The 19,432-nt window shown below is 34.7% G+C and overlaps 1 long non-coding RNA gene across 6 annotated transcripts in view; it reads left to right on the top strand.

Moving 5' to 3' along the window:
* The window catches only part of LOC104911628 (uncharacterized), a 167,760-nt gene that overhangs the window by 93,030 nt on the left and 55,298 nt on the right, over positions 1–19,432 (top strand). For all 6 annotated transcript variants that reach the window (XR_014884270.1, XR_014884271.1, XR_014884269.1 and 3 more), the window contains 3 exons: positions 8,164–8,224; positions 16,545–16,696; positions 18,514–18,615. This is a non-coding gene — a long non-coding RNA (uncharacterized LOC104911628). The remainder of the gene's footprint in view (positions 1–8,163; positions 8,225–16,544; positions 16,697–18,513; positions 18,616–19,432) is intronic.

The following is a 19,432-nucleotide window of genomic DNA, read 5'->3' as shown; positions in this document are numbered from 1 at the left end:
CTTCTAGCTTTTTGTTTAGATGCTGCTTAATTTTGTAGCACAAATTCTGCTGTTGCTGGAGCAAATGCTGCAGCTTCAAAGAGAGGAAGAACACTCCCCATTTATTAGATCTAGTAGAGATTGAATGGAACAATGAATACAGTAAGACAGGGGTTTTTTGTTTTTTTTTTTTCTTTTTTCCAGATGTAAATTTAAGGATAAAAAAGGAATGTATATTATTGCTCTAACTTTTCTCTGTAGGACACAACTAGTAATTACAGTAGTATAGGGTTTTTTGTTTGTTTTTAAAATGTGGATAAAAACTGCAGATTCCATTCAAAATATTCAACTACATTTTAAAACTCAGTTTCTGAATCCAATTTCTATTGGGGAAAAAAACAAAAAACAAACAACAAAAAAAACAACTAGTAACATACGGCCTAGAACCTAATGCTAATATCCTTGTCCTGTTTTAAAGTCACCAAAGTGGCCAATATAATATTATTAGAAGGTTACCTCTTATCTTCGTCAGCCATGTTTAGAAGTGCAGACTTAGAGACAAAAATAAAAATCTTAAATGGTCTGATGCTGATACATTCTTAATAAGGAAAACACCAACTGTTTGAAATGTCACCTTTTTTATTAGCTTAATAATCTTGACTAGAAAGTACAGAGAGAGTCCATTTGAAAATCACTTAATTTCTTTTCTAGCATAAATGATGATAAATGTTTTCTCTTTTAATCGTTAGTAGACTCAACATATGTGCCTTTTTAATAAAGGCGTTTTCAGTGAAATTGATTTTAAGGTCCATATGATAAATTATCTGGTGGTCTTCATCAGTAGAGCCTTCTAAGTTGATATCCTCGCAGCAGGACCTCTTCCCACATCTCTTGAAAACTACAGAGTAAGAATAATTATGCTTTCAAAAGGATTTAACTTGACATCTTAGTATTTCAAATTTACCTGTTACACTTTCTCCACTTAAACTTGTGCAAACTAGTGAGATTACGCATGCATAGCTGTGCGTATGATGCTAATTATCCCTGGTTTCATTCATAGATGACTAGTGTTTATGATGTATATCCAAGGTAATGTAGAGTAGTGCAACAAACAACATTTTTGATCCTTCACTCCAGAGCCAATTTTTTTATTGTAGTTGAGTTTTTTCAATTTTTATTTTTTACAACGTTTACAAGTCAAGGGACAATCAGAATGCACAGAGAATTTGTGAGTGTCATTATATAGGAGAAATAATTTTTCAGAATCTTTACCAGCACCAAAACAAGTAAGACAGCAACAGCTTCAAGTTCACATCTTGTGTTTGCTAGGCTGGCAATCACGGGATGGAACTTTTGCTGTTTTCACTAGCAAATGAGGCAATTTGAATATATATGACATGTCAGGAAAATCTCATAGACAGTTCTGAATAGTTCTGAAATAGCAGGCTGAATTCAATTCAGCCTACTATTTCTGTGCTTATTGTTAATATGCTTAATATTTCTGTGCTACAACAATTATGGAAAACAAATTGCCTCTAACATGAAATAATATGCTGCTGTATCTGAGTCACACATTTTAAATGTGGTTGGTTTTTGTTTTGTTGATTTTTTTTTTTTTTTTTTTTTCATTTCTCTGGCTATTTTAATGATTCTTCAATTCACCTGTCTGTCATCTACTATTCAAAACTTTAATTTTGTCTGAAGGGACAATCTTTGATTTAGAGAAAACGGCAATTTTCCGACTTTACTCAATTTTTTTAAACTTAGCCTAAAGATAGCCTTTCTGCTTCCACAGTTATTATCAGTATGGTTATTACATGTACTTGGAAAGCCTTAGACTTGATCTTAAGCTGTGTCTTGCAGGATTATGTGCATGCAAATGTTTACCAAAAGCACCAGAAATACCTTTGGAATACAGTAAATAAAATTTTAACATCCCTACCTCATTCTGTTATAGCTGAAAGCAAAAATCTGAGAAGATCTAAGTTGTTGATTTTTTTTTTTTCTAATTTTTTTTTTCCCCTCTTAATGTTGGCTGCTCTGTTAAAGCTAGGCTGAGTAAAGAGCTAGTCTTGCCTGAGTTAAGTCCCCAAGGTAGACATAAGACATGAAGATAATTTACAATAAAATGCATACATCTTGAAGCATCTGAACAATACCATTGTAAGTAGGCTGTGACAGCTAACCAGCTGTCATCTTCTTTTGTCGTATGAATTATTGTCAGAATGAGAGGTAGAGACAGACTAGTTACTGTAACAGATAAAGGTGAAAGGGAGAGGTACATCTTTGAGTACTCATGGTGAAGAATAGACTTGGTTCTGTATTTGATTAACACTAATATTGCTGCCCTTATTGAAAATGGAAGTTGCAATAATCATATTTTGCAAGACCTCTATCTTGAATGTGTATGTTAGAAAATGCTCTGAGTCTGATAATCAAATGAAACATCCGAGGGTAAAGGGTAAATATCTGGTTCTAAATTGAGTTTAGCTGAGCACTGTGTTAGAAATATACAGGAAGCTGCTCTCAACGGTGGATGTGCTGAACGGGTACAGAAATCTGTCAATTGTGTCCATATGCAAACCTCTTCAGTTTCAGTAGCAAAATGTTCGATACGTCAGTGAAATCTGAATGACAGAGTTTGATGCAGTTTTTCCACAGAGTTCATTAGACCTTTTTGAGCTTTATGAGTTTAAATCTTTGTATTCTTTATGTCACTTGTTGTTGTTGTTGTTGTTATTTCTTAGTTTGATTAAATAATTAGCTTTTTAAAAACACTGAGAATGTTAAAATCTTACAATTGTAGTGTAACTCAAGAAAATGTTTTTTTTGTATTTTGTCAAATATGTAAAATATATATGAATTTTTAATACTCAGCTGTAAATATAGGGAAATATTCTTTGCTTTCTGGCTTTTGGATGCTTTCTAATTCATTCTTAAGGGTCTGTAGCATTCAATGATGATCTCACAAGTGGCATATGTCTCATTCTGTTGCCTATGTTTTCTTGTTTTACTTCATCAGTTATGTCATTCTTTGACGCTTTTCCTACTGCATTCTCATCACTTTTCTTATTTCTTTCCACGTTTGTTTCCTTGTGGCATTGCCTCATTCAGTGCATTATACTCTCCAAGCTCCTTAACAGCATCTAGATGGATTCTTTCTTTTATGTAAAGGTTTCGCTAAGCCTCTGATTTATTTTCCTCTTGTACCAGATCCTTTCCTGCAGTTTAAGTACAGTGTGCACTGCTCCATCAGAGGAATTAACAATTCTGTGTGTTTATTGGAACGTATACCAGTAGGATTTTTCAGTCATGTTGTGGGATATTGTATTCCACTTACTTTTTCTGTACTTTGTTATTACATCTGGAGCTAAATTTGTGCTAAGTTCAATTGCATTTGATTAAGGAAGTGTGCGGGTTTTTAAATTCATCGAGTTAATCTATTCCAAACTTACATTTAAAATCATTTCTCAGACAGGGTTCTTCTGCAGTCTGAAACAACCTAAACAGAGTAGACCAAATTGCATGATTTATTTCCCTTTTCTTTGTTTTATAGTATTACATAGGTTTTGTAAATTTAGCATATTTTCCTCTTTACATATTTTACCTAATTGTGGGATAGCCCACAAGACGGACAGAAATTAATCTTCACTCTAACAATAGGGACTGAATTTGGTATATATTTAAGGAAACAATTTTACTTTTTATGTCTCCATTTTCTCATTCACTTGAGCAGACCAGCCACGGCTACAAATAACTGCATTTGGAATCTCAAATACATAAGCTAAGTACCTACTTTCTTTAGAAAATGGACTGGTCTCAGTTGCTTCACTGCTTTAGGTCGTAATCTAATACTTCTTCCTCCTTATCCCCTCATTTCCTGAAATAAATGTTTCCTCTTCCTGATAGTGGGAAGAGGTGCTATATGATAGGCTAAAACTATGGTAGAAAAAAAAAATGGACTAAGCAGATTTATTGTGCATATATTTCAAATTAATTTTTAGTAGCAATAACAGAGTTCTCTCCTTCCTGCACTGGGCTGAGTCTTGCCATTTTACGTGCTAGTCTTGCATCAATTTCTACCCAGCATGGCAATGCTGTAGCACTGGCAGTGCTTTTTCCAGTGAGAAGGATGGGTTCTTCTACAGTCAGAGGTTTTTGTGTGGGAACCAGAGTTTCCCAGCACTGCAGAATTTAGTAGTATAGAGCAACTGATTTCTTAAAATGTTACTAGCGGTTGTCTCTAGAGGCTTTCTGTGTAGCTTTGCGGAGAAAGATGAGGACTAGCATCAAGTTTTTATGCTGTCAGTAAGGGACTTCCCTGTGCAGAATTGCAACTACTTCTTCGCTTGTTCTTTGCAAAAGCAGCAATTGCCCTGATTTTTAGTGTTTATACTGGTACAGCAGAAAATACAGAGTGCTGAACAAAATGTGCTATTCCTAGACTTTTTAACAAATAGAGCACAAGTTGGAGGCAAAAAAACTTGTATTCTTGCACTTGCTAGGCAAAAACAAGCTTGATGAGTCACAATTTTGTGCTCTTTTGCTAAATGTTCAAGAAGTAGTAGATGACCTGATTTTACAGATGAAGAAGGAATTGCATGTACTTGCCAACATTACAGTTGCAATTGATTGAACTTATTTAACTGTCATGAACAGCATCACAGTCAGCATTAATCAATGCTTTATAATAAACCATAATCACCTTTATGGTTCAATCTGTGTGACTTAAGCTTAGTGCCTCAGACAGTCAAAGAGTCGCTGTAATGACCTGAGATTGGATCCTATGTTACAGTACTAGCCCCATTTTCTGACAAAACGAGTAATCAGGAATCAGGGAAGAAGTAGTAATAATCATTTAAGAAATTTATAGAATTTTCACTGGTAAATTAAAACCATCACAACTGAGGGGAAAAAAAAAAACAAACCAAAACAAAAAATTATTCTGCTATTTTTTTCTAAGAGTTTTTCTATGTGAGTTTTAAATCAGAAGGAGCATGGAAAGATGAGTAGTGATTACTTTAGTAGATCTGCAGGCATAGAAAAGGAGAATTTTAAAACCAGACCACTACAATGTAATAGTATTTTGTCAGCACTGAAAGAAATTTGTTGTAACTTGATGTAGCCTATACTACATAGCGTAAAGGAAGTATATCAACTGACAACACTTTGCTTTTGATGTAATATGTCCATTGTAAGAAAAGCTCTTGTTTATACCTTTGCTAATCCCTTCCTTGAACAAGGCATCATAGGCGTTAATTGGAACTTCGATCAATTTTGATTATATTTCTCATTGGGAGTATTGGCCCCAGAAGGTTCTAGTACTTGTCATGCATTCATTCTAATGTTTCTTGAGGCTAATGGCAGGATCCATAATACAAGTAGGCTAAAGACCAGCAGGATTCCCATGAATCCTTAGTAAGTCTGTAGGGGCCACGGTCCTTTTCAGTATTCTCACTGTAAGGCGGAAGATTTTGTCTTGGGGTCAAATGAAGAGGAGACATGCTCTGAAGAAGTCAAGATAATGCAGACAATTCTGAGAATGTGTTCTCAAGTTAATCTGACTCTGTTTATAGTACGAGAAAACAGAGAGGGATAAAAGGGAGTTCCTGAATGAGAACTATTGTTAGGAAAAGAAAAATTCACTGCAGAATAGGAAAGAACAAATGATTAACTAAACAAACTAAGAAACAATGGGCAAGCAGGTGTAGAACTTGGGAAAAGAAAATATGATTGGTCTACACAGATTAATTTCTCTCCTCTTTAAAGCTACTAACTGCCAAGTTGCTATTGGCAGCAATAGATTTTGTTGATATGAGGAGTCTTTTTGCTCTAATTTTGAATTGTCTTCTTTGTTTCTCTCCTATGTTCTTTCTATGCCAGGTACGGCAAGAAAAAGGATTTCTTTCTCTTTTCTGTGAGTGATAAGTTGTTTAACAGCCTGGATTTGATGAAATATACATAGTTTATCTTGTTTAATGAATTGTGTTTTTTGCTGTAGTAGTGGTTTGCTTTGAGCAAATGCTTTAACTCATTAATGATACGTTATTCAGGCCACTGCTGGAATGCTTCTTGCTAGTTGAAGTGACTGTCTCATGTCAGGCACTACCATTTATTTTTTAAGGATTAAGCATCATTAATGTCTTTTCAGGGCAAGCTTTTCTGTGCAGCCCTTGTTAACATTGAGTAGTGATCTGTTGAAGGAATGATAATAAATTGGTTACCTCTAATATGGTTTAGAGTGCAGATGAAAAATGCACAAGTGTTTTTTTTTTAATTTTGTAGTTGATATTGTCTGACGTGCAGCATAGAACTCATGTTTTAAAACCAGCTATGATGATACAGCAGTACATGTTCTAAAGAAATATTCTCATGTGTTACATATATAAAATTAAATATCCAATGTTTAATTGCAATCCAAGCCCTATGGAACTGTAATTCCAGCTCTGCTGTAAGCCAAGTTGGGTAGATCCTAACCCAAGAGATACAAAAATTGGGAAAACTTGTTTGGCATGTAGTCCTTTTTAACTGAGCTTGAAAAGGGTATACCTCAGATAGAAAATGAAAATTGACCTGAATTTAAAATAAATTGACAAAAATTAACCATTTGAAGTTCCCAGCAATTTGTTACCTTATTCCATAGAAAATGTGTAGTAAGTTGGGCTGTAAAGTGTGTAGAAATGTGGTTTTAAGTGGGAGCCTATTTATTGAGTTTAAGAACTAGGGCAAAACTCGGAGCTTGCACGCTACATGTTCCCAGGCACGTTCCTTAAGCTCTCTTTAATGAATGCCATTCTCATTAGCTTAAATTGAATTCACGTGCAGATAGCATTAATATAGTTGAAGGAGTTCTTAATTTAGAAGCAGTTTATATGGTTATTTCACATGAATTAACAGAGCTGTAAATTGTTAGAATCAGGACAGGCATATGAATTTTACAGGGATAATTTTAATGGTAATAAATGCTAATCTCCGGTGGTGAATCATTGCTTTAATTCTGAGAGGATCTTTTCAGGAAGATACAATATTCACTTTTCTTTAAAGGGGAGGACTCTTTATGCTTGGTAGCTAAATCTTTTGGGGAAGAGTCTCCTTTTATTTTGTGCTTGCATTGCATAGCAAAGTTCTGGAGTGTTGTGGCAGTGAGATGTGGGATTGTAGTCATTAGCTGGGAAAAACACTGAGCAGACTATCTGATGCAAGATGCTAATATATCCTTCCAAGGATATTGTATTAAAATTCTGCTACAAATGAGTTCAAGAACTTCCTGTATATGTTTTCTGGACATCTGTCATATAAAAGTTAGCTTTGTGGAAAGTACAACTACTTCTCATTCATATGACTAGTTTTCCCTAGGTTGGTTCTAGAGTTTGCTTTCATTATACTATAATTTCCATTTTAATGGTTACATCTGAGTGATCCTGCATTGCAAGGCAACTTCTGTTGGATTTTTTTTTTCTTATTATTATTATGTGGACGCTTCTAGAAGCAGAAATTTTCAGGATTCAATAAAAACTGCAAAACCCTTGTGTTCCCATAAGGAGTGACATTTGCTTCAAAGCTTTGTGAACATAATATTAGAATTTCTACCGGTATGGAAAATAAGCAAAATATACTTTTTGTGTGTATGTGTGTGTGGCATTTTGCACATCAGTCTTAAAGACTAAGTAGTAAATTTGTCATTTATTATAGAAAGAGCCTTCATCATAATAAGTGATGTGAACAAATATCTGATAATGTATTTCTACCTTATTGTATCAAAATCAGCAATGTCATGACTGTTTTCAGAAAGTTTAAAACCAGGAGGCGTCTGGAAATTCTTTAAAAAAAAAAAAAAAAAGAAAAATTTTGCAGTCTGTTTTTGTAGTAAGATGGAAAAAAAGAGGTTATAGTTTACACAGTTTATGATATGTTAATTTCAGCAAGCTGAATTTCTAGCTTAGTACTGTATGACCATGTTTGTCTAGTGCAAATAATTCAATGCTTAATGTATCAGAACTACCTTCAAAATTGCATCCATCCTTGTGTCTTTCACAAATCCTAAATCAAATGGCACTCAACATGTCAATGTATACTACAACTGTGGTTAGTAAATTGTTTTTTCAATATGCTGGATTATGTAATTGAGCTTCTATCTTTGCTATCTATACTAAATCCCTTTCTGAATATTCTGTTTTCTCTTAGGAATCTGCTTCATCAACTGTTTGCTACAGAACACTGCTGGCTCAATACTGTACGTGCACAAGTGAGTGCGACTTTTAAATGTCATCATTTGTTTTAAATATCACTTCAAAGATTTTACTCACTCTGTGACCAAATGAAGAGGGAAGAGATGTTTGTGTGTTTTGTAATGTTACTGAAATGAAACAGTCTATTTAAGCATGTTTCTGGCCACCCCTTCTGGTGTTGGTTGGCCTTGAGGCAGGAGAGACCAACGTTACTCTTAGCGCTTAGATGGACAGCTGGCTGTGGAACCAGTTTAAAAAAAAAAAATAAAATAAAAGATGTGGAACAAAGCTCTTTTAAACCAGCTTACAGAAGAGAAGAGAATTAAGTAGTCAAAGCTGAATCTTTGATGCGTTCAGACTATTAAGAAATTAGACCATATTAGGAATAAATTTCCCCTTTGCTGAATTTTACTGCTATTCCTACGTATTTGTAGTTTATCCCCTGTCCCATTGGATCTTTCTTAAGGACATTTTCTCTGAGAAATGGTAAAAATTTGTCTACCTTGACAAATATAACTTTTTGTCTTGTCTTGTGCTTTGTATATTCTTTTCATTTTTTCTTTTTATTCAATCACCCTATGACTCCAGCCTACCTGCTTTGCCTCTTTCTTTTATTGAGTGTAGACTTTTGACGATAGCTTAAATTCTAGTTCAGTCATAGAATAATTCATTTGATACTAACAGTAAAAAAACAGTGAATGAACAGAAATGAAACAATGGCTTCATTGCAAAATGGATACACAGGTTAATTAAAGGTATAGGCAGGATAGGCAGATTCAATTTTTTTTTCCAGTTAGACACCCTAATTTTTCAACATAGTTGGCTAAAATACTTAGTTTTTTTTCTCCTGGTAAAACTGTAAACATTCCAGTGCAAATCTTTTGCTTCTTTTTTTCAGATTCCTACAGAGTGTATTCCTTATCCTTTAGGGAGTTTGGAATAATATAGGTTAGAAATAAATAATGATACTTAATAGTGATTTACTCATGTAAGCACTAATTATGACAAATAAGTTGGATTCAGTTTCAATTTTATGTGAGAGTTCATTCTGGGTGGAACAAATAAGAAAAATGCTCAGTGTTTACTACTTATGAGGCAGTATCATGTTGCAGTAATTCAGGCATTTGTATAATAAGTCTCTAGAAATAGCCTCAGAGCAATTTGGATAGCAGCAAGTAGGTATCATTTTGAAAATTGCCCTTAGGTATTTGTACAGTTGTTGTTTGCGGCATTGACTTAGCCACAGTAACCGGAAGCTGGATGTTACTCTAGTCTGTTGATGATAAATTACATCTGTAAACAGAAATATACTCCCTAAACTTGAAAATGGACTAAAAAAAAATCATTTAAAATGTGAAATAAATAATAGCATTTGTGTTTTGGTGTGGTCTAAAGACTGATCTCTTTGCTATGCACAATATTAAGTGCTCTTCTACTTGAAAGAATGAACTTATAGTGGCAGCACATTTTCATTATTGATTCTCTAGAACTCCGTATTCTGCTTGGATGTCATCAGTGCAGGTTGTCGGTATTCACTGGTACACTTTTTACATCCTGTTTCATAATTGGCAATGGCGCACACTTTCATAAAAAGTGAAATGGTTTGCTCATGGAGTGTGGTTAGGTAGGAAATATTTTCTACAGAAATTCATACGCAAAATACATTTTTTTAAATCAATACCTCATGTTTTCTGAAATATTATTGTGCTCCACTGATGCTATTCTTCCAGCTGTTACAGATTTTTCACAAGCTACAAATATAACCGTGGAGACGCATGTAGTAAAAGTCAGCTGGGATCAAACTAAAATGAGTGACAGTGGTGGAGTTGCTTCTGTATCATATCTCCTGCTTCCAGTACAGAATTTGTCAGGCACAAATACAGTGTATTCGGAAATGCTTTTGCTGTTTTAAAGTAATCATCAAAACTAAGTGCTATTCTAGAGTAAGACTTTTTATATTTGAATCTGGATGCTGCTGCCTCTTTAGTAATTCAGTTTCTGGTGCCTACTCAGTGTAAATGTTTGATTTCATGCACTGTTTGGTATCAGTTTCACTATACCAAAGAACAGAAATAATTAAGTTTTAAAAATAGATTTCTGACTAAAACCTGTGATGCTTGTGTAGGGTTTTTTTATTTCGGGGCAACAGTTGTTGCTCTTAGTAGGGAATAATTTTTTATAAAAATTACTGTTATGCCACTTGGTCAAGTGTCTTGGCTGATCAATGATCACTGTGCTTGACGCTGTAGATAGGCTCCTCTAAGGCTTATATTCTCAGTGATGTAGTCCTTCTACACAGTGGCCATTTCTAACATTTTTAGATGCATTGATGAAATACGCTGAGTGGTAATTTGATGTGTTATTTCAAGTATGTATTGGCTTGAAAGTTATTGTTGCTGCCTCTTTGTGGTGCATTCTGCTTGCCTGAATGCTCTCTTTCAGCACTTCATTATAAAATCTGCTAACTTGTTTGACAGAAGTTTATTTTCAAGTATTTTAAGCTGTGTTGCCTTGCTCTGACTTTGTGCCTCAGTGACTGGGGTATGTACAGAAAAGCCTTTTTTAAGTAGGAACTCCTGCTTCCCACAGGATGAAGAGAACCAAGAATGTGTTAGATTCAATTAAGAACATTTGCAAATCTTATTACTTCCACTTGAGAGTCTATCATCTCTTTTGATACAGAAGTATTTAGCTACATTTAAGAGTGTTTCCATGAAGGATTCATTGTTTTTAAGCATGAGATCAATTATCAATCTTCTAAAGATAAAGAATATACTTAAATTGAATGTTTTCTAGTCAGCAGAACTTTTAAGAAGGTTTTCAAGCTTACAATTACTCTAAATTCAATTGACATTTAAAAAAGTGCACTCAACTGTTCTGAATTAAAGTCATAACATTGAAAAACAGTTACTATAAAAGTGAAAAGAAGAAAGCTACTTCATCTGGCTTGGTTTTTTGTAGAAGCCAGATTATGACTACAAAGGTTCATTGACGTGATGGCAGAACATGAAAGTATATTATTGAGGATGGGAACTGCTTCCAGTAAAACATCAGGAACAGCTTTAATAGAACTTCAAAATAGCTTTTGGAGATGCTTGGAGTTTGTATGTTCTCTTCAACTACATCTATGTTAAAAGGTTCTGCACATGCATTCACCTATGTTTGGCCTTGTAATCTGCCCATTTCAGCTGACCCGCTTTTTGAAGTCAGCAGGAATAGTCATGCTTATTTGGTTGTGAGCTGCCAATTGAAGCTGTGTGCTTCTTGGTGGTGGTGGTGTTGGTGTGGAATTGCTTTTTCCTGAACCACTTATCTTTTCAGGGTAGCAATACTTTCTGTCACTGGTGCCACTCTCAGAAGTTTGTAGTGTATTTGGTACAGAGATGCATGTATTTAACCTACATTTAATGAAAATAAAATCTATTTCTCTGTCAAACCTGCGCAGGGCCTCACTTTAGTGAAGAAAATCGGGGGGGGGGGAAAAAAAAGGCTCAGATTGAAGCTGTGAGTATCTTTGACAGTTGGATTCTTAGTTGAATTCTGTATATTATTTTGGAGTGTAGTATTAGAATTTGCAGCAGTATTCTGGTATTAGTCAGAATAGTACAGCACCGATTGTGACCAGCCAAGAAAACTGAGTTGTTCAAGCTCTGTCATTTATTTATTTTATAAAACAAGTTTGGCAGCTTATCAGGAAGTGACTTCAGTATGGAAGCACAGTGATTCAATTATCAAACAGTCTTTTTTCCAACTCTTCCAACAAAAGGCATGTGAACTTAATGTAAAAAACAAAACAAAAAAACCAAAAAACAAAAAAACCCATATATTTTCAACTTCTCGTCTTCAGTATCTCATAAATAGCACGATTCACCCTCAGACTATATGTGGCATGGGAAAATGAAAAACTGAAAATGAAACGAAAAATTACAGGTACATCTAAAACATATGACACATGATAGACAGTGATACTATTTCCAGGCTCAGTAGCTCAGTCATCTGTTTGGAGGAAGTTCCTTTCCTCCTGGTCCTCTTAAGATCAGTAATTAGAAAATCTCTAGACTGGGGATGTGTTGCCCCTGATCTTCTGCTGCTTTTTGTCAAATATTGAATTTGGATCACAGAAATTGCAATGCTACAGATTGCTGCTTGCACATTTTAAGGAACTGAAATAGAGAGTTGGAGAACAGTCAGAACAATTCAGTCGCTGTTCAGAGTTCTTAGTCTGCTGCTGTCAGTAAGAAGAAAACAGCCATATAGTAGTAAATTCACAAAAAATACAAAACAAGCATCAGATGTCTCTTCGTTCAGAGAAAATCTAGCTCTGAGAAAGCTTTTTGATGCCCATAGTTAAATTTGTGCGCATATATGTATGTTTTAACTTTTTTGGCTTCACACATAAATTCACAAACAGTTGTCTATATTATTGATTGAAGAAAAACACTGTGTCAAATTAATCTTTAGTTTTATTTCAGTTCAGCGATAATCTTCAGCCTGCTTTAGCTAATACCATACATGGCCTTAACACACAACCTATATACTATGAGAAGTTCATACCATACTGATGAAAATGCCAATAACTCATATTTTAATAATTTAAAGTGTAGGGACCATCTGTTATTTGTGACTATAAATGTATGTGGCCTCTCCAACATTCTTTTTAAGCATCTCAGTGTGAATGTATCCTCATGTTTTTTTACCATTATTCCCATTCTGTACGTAACATGAGGAAAGCTGTAAGCAGAGCTTAGCGCTCTTGTGCCTTTAGTTGAGTATTTATGATAATTTGGTAGAATTAAAAATAAATAAATAAATAGGTACTTTGTTGTGGGAGAGGACAAAAGAATTATAAGTGCCTTGTGTGAACAGATTCAAAATATTTAAATACTTATTTATCTATCTTTTCAAATATAATTTTTAATGAACATTTTTCAATAGTTGCTCCTTTTCTGTTCTAACTTGAACAAAAAAGCAGAATGAAAATGCGTGGCCTTCTAGTTTTCCTGTTCCAGAAGGCTGCAATTCATGTTCTCTTCAGTATTTCAGGTGTGTTGCACAATGTAGGAAATTGAGGCAAAAGTAACATCACAAGGATTTAGCTAAAAGCAGAAACCACAGACTTCCACAGAAGCTCAGAACATCTTTGGAAAGAAAGAGAAGTGTCAGGTTACCATTAAATGATAGTGTAAGTTACGTTACTAGATCTAACAGTTTACTTCTGAGTAGCTAATGGTGTGTATGGATTGCTTTGTATGGTGGCCTTTTTGGAGACATTTTTTCTTAGTCTAACTGCATTACTCAGCAGTCTCACACTGCTGTTTTGCAATGGACTGAGATTTGGACAGAAGTCTTAGCGACTAGTCAGAGCAGTTATGTTACTGGGACAACAAGAATACTGGCAGCGTTCTTCTGTAAGCAGAACTCGGCATCTTGTGCAGTGCAGACACTAATAAATCTTAGTGCAATTGTGATGAGATTAAGAAAAGATTTCTAAGCTAATTGGGTTGGGCTGGGGGAAAAGTTCCAGATTCGTGGAAGGGCTACATTGGTTGAAATTGTCCAAAAGCAAAAATTTCTATTGTGAAAATTACCCTGGCAAAGTCTTTTTCAAGAGTTAAAAGATACATGCATGATCATTAGACTGAATGTAAACCTAAAATGGTTAAAGTAGTTGAAAACTCTGGCCAGAGTCCAAAGCATTTGTCTGATTTGGATAACAACAGAAAACACAAACATGCCGTTGTCTGATTCTGCATAAAGTGTAAGTGCAATGTTCAAGATTTCTTGATGAAATCTCACACTACTGCTCAAGATGAGAAAATCCAAATTTAAGCTATAAACACAGTTTGCTGTTGTCTCTATAAGAGCGTTATGAACACATCGTTTTATATCTTAAACATTATTTATGTGTACTATATATACTAGGGATGTATTTGTTTAAAGACATTTAGGTGGTGTATATCTTCCTTGTTACCAGAAATGAGATAACTTTAAATAGCCTGCTTAACTGCAAGTCTATGGAATTTTGAGGTATATGAGAAACACTGAAGTACACATTAATTGTTTTTAAGCTGAAATGGGACACAATAGAAGTGGTTAACTGGCAATCTACATCTGCGTTGTTGTGTCTAGGACATAAATGAAATAGTTTAGTATGGAAACGCTGATAATATGGTTTCTCCTCTAATATGCCAGTGGTCTGGGAGGACAGTCAACTTTGTCAGGGCAGCTGGGGCTGGAGCTAAGGGTAGTAATATAAACTACTAAAGCATAATTCCTTAGAGTTTATTAGTTCATTCAACACAGCTGTTACATGGTCTTCATGAAGATTAAGTAGTGTATTTGAAGAGAGTTTGAAGGAAAACAAATCTGTCCAGAGCATCTGAGAAAGATCGCTCTAGAACTTGAAGAAAGCAGCTGGTAAGAACGTAGCAATTTGCATGTAGAACAGATTTCAGTGGTAGATGGGACTTGTGTTATTTATAACAGAGACCTATACTGCGATAAGAAATTTAAAATCAGGGATCAGAATCAGCAATTAAAGCATGTTTAATGAGTATACCTTTTACTAATGAATTTGAAATGAGTGAAAAAAGGAAAACATCAGGGAAAAATAAATTCAATGAGAAAATGACAGGGAGAGGGGAATATTGTTCCACTGATGAGGAATTTCTCTTATGATAGTCTGCTAAAAATGACACATTATATCCCAGAAAAATAACTCTTTTGTAAATAACTTCTGTTATAAAAGTAAACATTTCTTTCCTTCAGTTTTTCCTCAATTTTTACATATTTGGAAACAGACGGAAAATAAGATAAATAAATACATGATTTATTTTTCAGAGGGGAGTTAAATACTGCATTTCTTCTATACTTACAGAAATTGAGAGTAGTCTGTAATATACATTTTATTGCCATTCTATTTAGAACCGCATATTTCAGGTACTGACAAACCACCTGTGATGGAGATTGACAAGTGGCAAAAATTTCACTACTGCTTTTCTATGAAGAGCACTGATTTCCCCTGATATATTTGTTTCAGACTTCTCCTTAAATGGTAAATCAATTTCCCTTGAATATAGACTGGAAAAGGACAAATTGTAATATGCCAGAGGCTCGCTCAGATAACCCAGCTTTAGAATTTTTACAGAGGCAATTGCTTAGAGCTTTTTGCTGATTGAAAGCTTGATGATTAACCCACTCAGTTGCTATTATTTAAAAAACAAAACAAAACAAAACAACAACAACAACAACAACAACAAAAAACCACGTTGTATGAATATGAACTAAATTGAGAAAAATATTTTTTGTTCTGTTTCCAAGTAGGTTGCCTCTTGGGTCAAGGTTCTGATGTCAGATATTTTGAAGTATATTGAGTTCAGAACTGCAACGTGGGAATAAAGCCAAAGTTAGAAAAGAACTGGCCTGAGAATATAGTCCATGTTAGTGATCTTGCAAATATTGATTGCAGTTTCTGTGCTCTGCATTTCCAAAATACACCCTCACAAAATTCTAGTGACTCTGTTCTTGAAATCTTCAATTTTAAGCTTTCTGTAACAATTTTTTTATTGTCTTACACCAAACCTAGATCTTTTTGCTTTTTTTTTTGTTTTGCTTTTTTTTGTTCGTTTTTTTCTGAAGGAAACAGTTATCCAGAACATAAGATAAATACATGATTTATTTGTCTGAAGGAAAAAAGAAAAAGAAAAAAAAAAAAAGGAAAGAAAAAGAAGAAAAAAAAAAAAAAAAGGTTAGCCAGTACACTATGTTTTACTACCATGACTTTGCTTAGTGGTGGGCAATATCAGACATGGAGTCTTGGGACAATCGTACATGAGCGATAATTTTATAGCACAAAAATATTAACGATTCTTCAAGGATGTAATATAGTGAATGAGTGAACACTGATTTATAGATCCAAAATATGCCCTGGAGTCTTGGAGAGCCTTAAGTTTTGCTTCTCTATTAGCTACTGATAGAACAACTGTACTTGCCATTTTACCATAGTAAATTCTTCAGGTGAAAAAAAAAAAAAAGGTTAAAAGGTTTTATTCCAGCACGAGTAAAACAAACAAAATAAAAACAGAGAATCCTTCTTTTTATTTTGAAGAAAGTCTCCAGAAGGGGTATTTTGGAACAATTTGTCTGGGTTAACTCATCTGGTTAACTGCAGTAACTTTTTGTATTAAAAGCTCTGGCTCTGCTTTTTTTTTTTTTTTTTTTTTTTTTTTTTTTTTAAGATGGTGAAAACAACAGGTTGGCTCATAAAAAGAGCCAAGATTGACTCAAATGAGGCAAGGAAACTGATCAGAGTATGTTTGGTTTTGTTCAAATTCACAGGACAGACTGAAATCTCAAAGAGCTCTGAACTTGCAAACGTCTCTGCATGGTTTACAGGACAGAATATGAGAATAATCCAGCACAAGACAGTGTGGACTGAAGAGGAAACATGAATCTATTTACCATTATGAAGCCCCGTACTGAACTGACAGGTAAAGGTGGATCTTGACTGAAGTACCTCAATTGTTCGAGTTTTACTGTGGTATTCTGGCACTCTGGAAGAACAGGTGCAGCTTTGTTGTAGCCTTCAGTATGTTTAAGACTCACATATTCTTGGGGCTGCACTTCAGAGACAGTTAAAACAGTCTGCAGATAAACTGACTTTGAATCAAAAAGCAAAGTTGAGTAATTTTTATGATACATAGTTGGAGGGAGCATAATATTATAATTCCCAGTCACGTGGCCATGCTAAGTAGTTACAGATGATGAACAGAGCTTGCAAAGAGAAAATGACAAGTTCAGAGCAAATGGTGAGAAGCAAGATCTTTTTTTGCTGAACTATGCTTCCTTTCATCACTGACACGACAGCATTCTGCACACAACATCCATTTGTTACTGGAGGTCTCACGCTCTCAATTTTGAAACTGTTACTTAAGTGATGCTGCAAATCAGAAAAAGTCTGGCATCTTCAGCATGCAAAATAAGATACTGAATGGTATTTTATCTATGTTTAGTATATTGCATGAGCTACATTGTTTGACAGCTAAAATATCAGGATGATGATACAGTAATATCTGCTTGGATCATCTTTAAATTTAAATATTGCTTATTTAATGAAGTATGAATTAGCACTTTTAATTACCAGCTTGCAGGACATTTTCTGGGAGGAGGTTCAAAGGCACTCTTGTGTCTGGAAAAGGAGATTCACTATCTTAAAAGTGATTGCAATGAGGCAGCATTGAAAAAATCTCCATTTTTAGCAACAGTGGTAGGCACTGTTGCCAGATATTGCTGTGTTCTTTTTTAGTCGCACCCTGAAACTAAATGGACATATTGTAATTTTAACAAGTCAGTGCACTCTCAGTTCTGTGTGGGCCTGGAAACATAATGCAAAATGCTTGAAAAATGTAAAAATTTGCATGTTTGCTTGTTTTCTGAAAGTGGGGTTAATTTGATTTTTCATGCTACATTTTAATGTTCTTTAGAGTACATTATCACCCTTTGTGGGAGATGTGCTGACATACTAATACAAGGGTTACGTGAAATCAAGCAGGGTAAATTTGATTTTATTTTTATTTTTTAATTTGATGATGCACGCCCGCTTTTATTTAATCCAAAACCACGCTATTTCTGTGGAGTGTACTTATAGTTGAAAATGAAACATTGCTAAACTAGTAATTTTCATTGCGTTTATGTATTATTGCTTTCAGCTGCAGGCAATTTAAAAAACAATATTTTCAGCCTATGAAATGGTTGTGCTTACTTTTAGATGGTTAAGTTAGTCTAAACATCCTACTTAAAATGAGCTTAACTCCATGGGAACCTTCTTGTCCAGTCTAGAAACTCTACAGTAAATAACTTTGCCAGTAAACATTGCTGTAGCAGAAAAAGGAATAATTTATTTATCCTTTCACCCATTGTAGAGAACTGGATTAGATATCTAAGGATTTCATCATGTAGAGCTGCAGTAGTTAAGGTCAGACGATATTCTGTTGTGAAAAGAAGAAGGGACAGGTGAAATTCTAGGAAAGGAAAGGGAAGAGTGTGTGTAAAATTACCCTATCCTTTTTTTAAAACATACATGCAATATCCACTCTACTAATGGAAGAAACTTCAACCTCCCTTTTAAATTTTAGTCTGGATAGCATGTGTAGGATTGAAAATGGAATGGGTTATGCCTGCAGTTTTGTTTCTTTTTAATTTGAAGTACTTTTCTTCGATAGAAGAGCTGGTATTGTAGTTTTTAAATCACTTACATGCCATACGTGTATTTGGTTGTTATTATTATTATTTTTTTCATGCCATACAGGTATGGAATGTAACATTGCTCCAAAGGCTCGGCATGCTGATATTGTCTTTGTGTATTTGAAGTATTTCCACTGGCCTCGAGAGTGTTCATATATCCAGAATGGTTAGTAATTTTATGCTTTATTTATTACATGCTTCTGCTGGATTAGAAATATAATTAATTCTTAGATAAGTCTGGCTATCAACTTTCAGCTGTCTGTGCACGTAGAAGCTGATGGAGATTCTGTCTCCCTTTAGTTGTTTCAGCGGCATTAAAAAGGCGTAAACTGGAAATAATTGAGGAGAAGGCTAGAGATTCCTCAGCACAAAGATGAGACGACAGAAAAAAAAAAAAAAAAAACAAACAGCTCAATGAATTCTTCCTTGCAGAAAGGCATAATGCCAATTACTCTCCAGTGCCAAAAACAACCTCACTGAGCAAATGGGTATAAGTTAGAGGCTCTCTGAGGCTTAGATTCTTGTTTTCTTCAAGAAGCTTCATTCTTATGCCAAGTGTGCCTCAACCTAAACAGAAAGTCTTTGAGTATTCATGACATGCTTATTGCTCTCTTCCTTTGGTCTCTGCACAGCTGGTTGGGAAAAAGAAGCTGGGTGACAGCAATAGTAGCTCCAATTCCCAAGGTGTTGGAGACAGCTGGTGGTACCCACTTGGTATTGGTGTCTGGTGAATAATAAGGACAGGGAGAATAAGAGGTCATGCCAAGGAATACCAGTGAAATACTGAGCTTAGAGAAAGATGGTGCGAAACAGAGTAAGATGTAGATTGTGAAATATTTTGTTAGAACTCCCAAAAAATGTATGTTGGTTTTGTGACAAAGTGTTATTATTTTCCAGTAAGTTTTAAACAACTTTTCAAAACTATTTTTTCGATGATACAATGAAATACCATGCAGTGTATATATCTGTAATGAAAACACAGC

The sequence above is a fragment of the Meleagris gallopavo genome, chromosome 7 (genome assembly GCF_905368555.1).
Source record: "Meleagris gallopavo chromosome 7, MGAL_WU_HG_1.1, whole genome shotgun sequence".
Classification (NCBI taxonomy): Eukaryota; Metazoa; Chordata; class Aves; order Galliformes; family Phasianidae; genus Meleagris; species Meleagris gallopavo.
The sequence above is the reverse complement of the archived record's forward strand: the minus strand, read 5'-3'. Positions and strand labels throughout refer to the sequence as shown.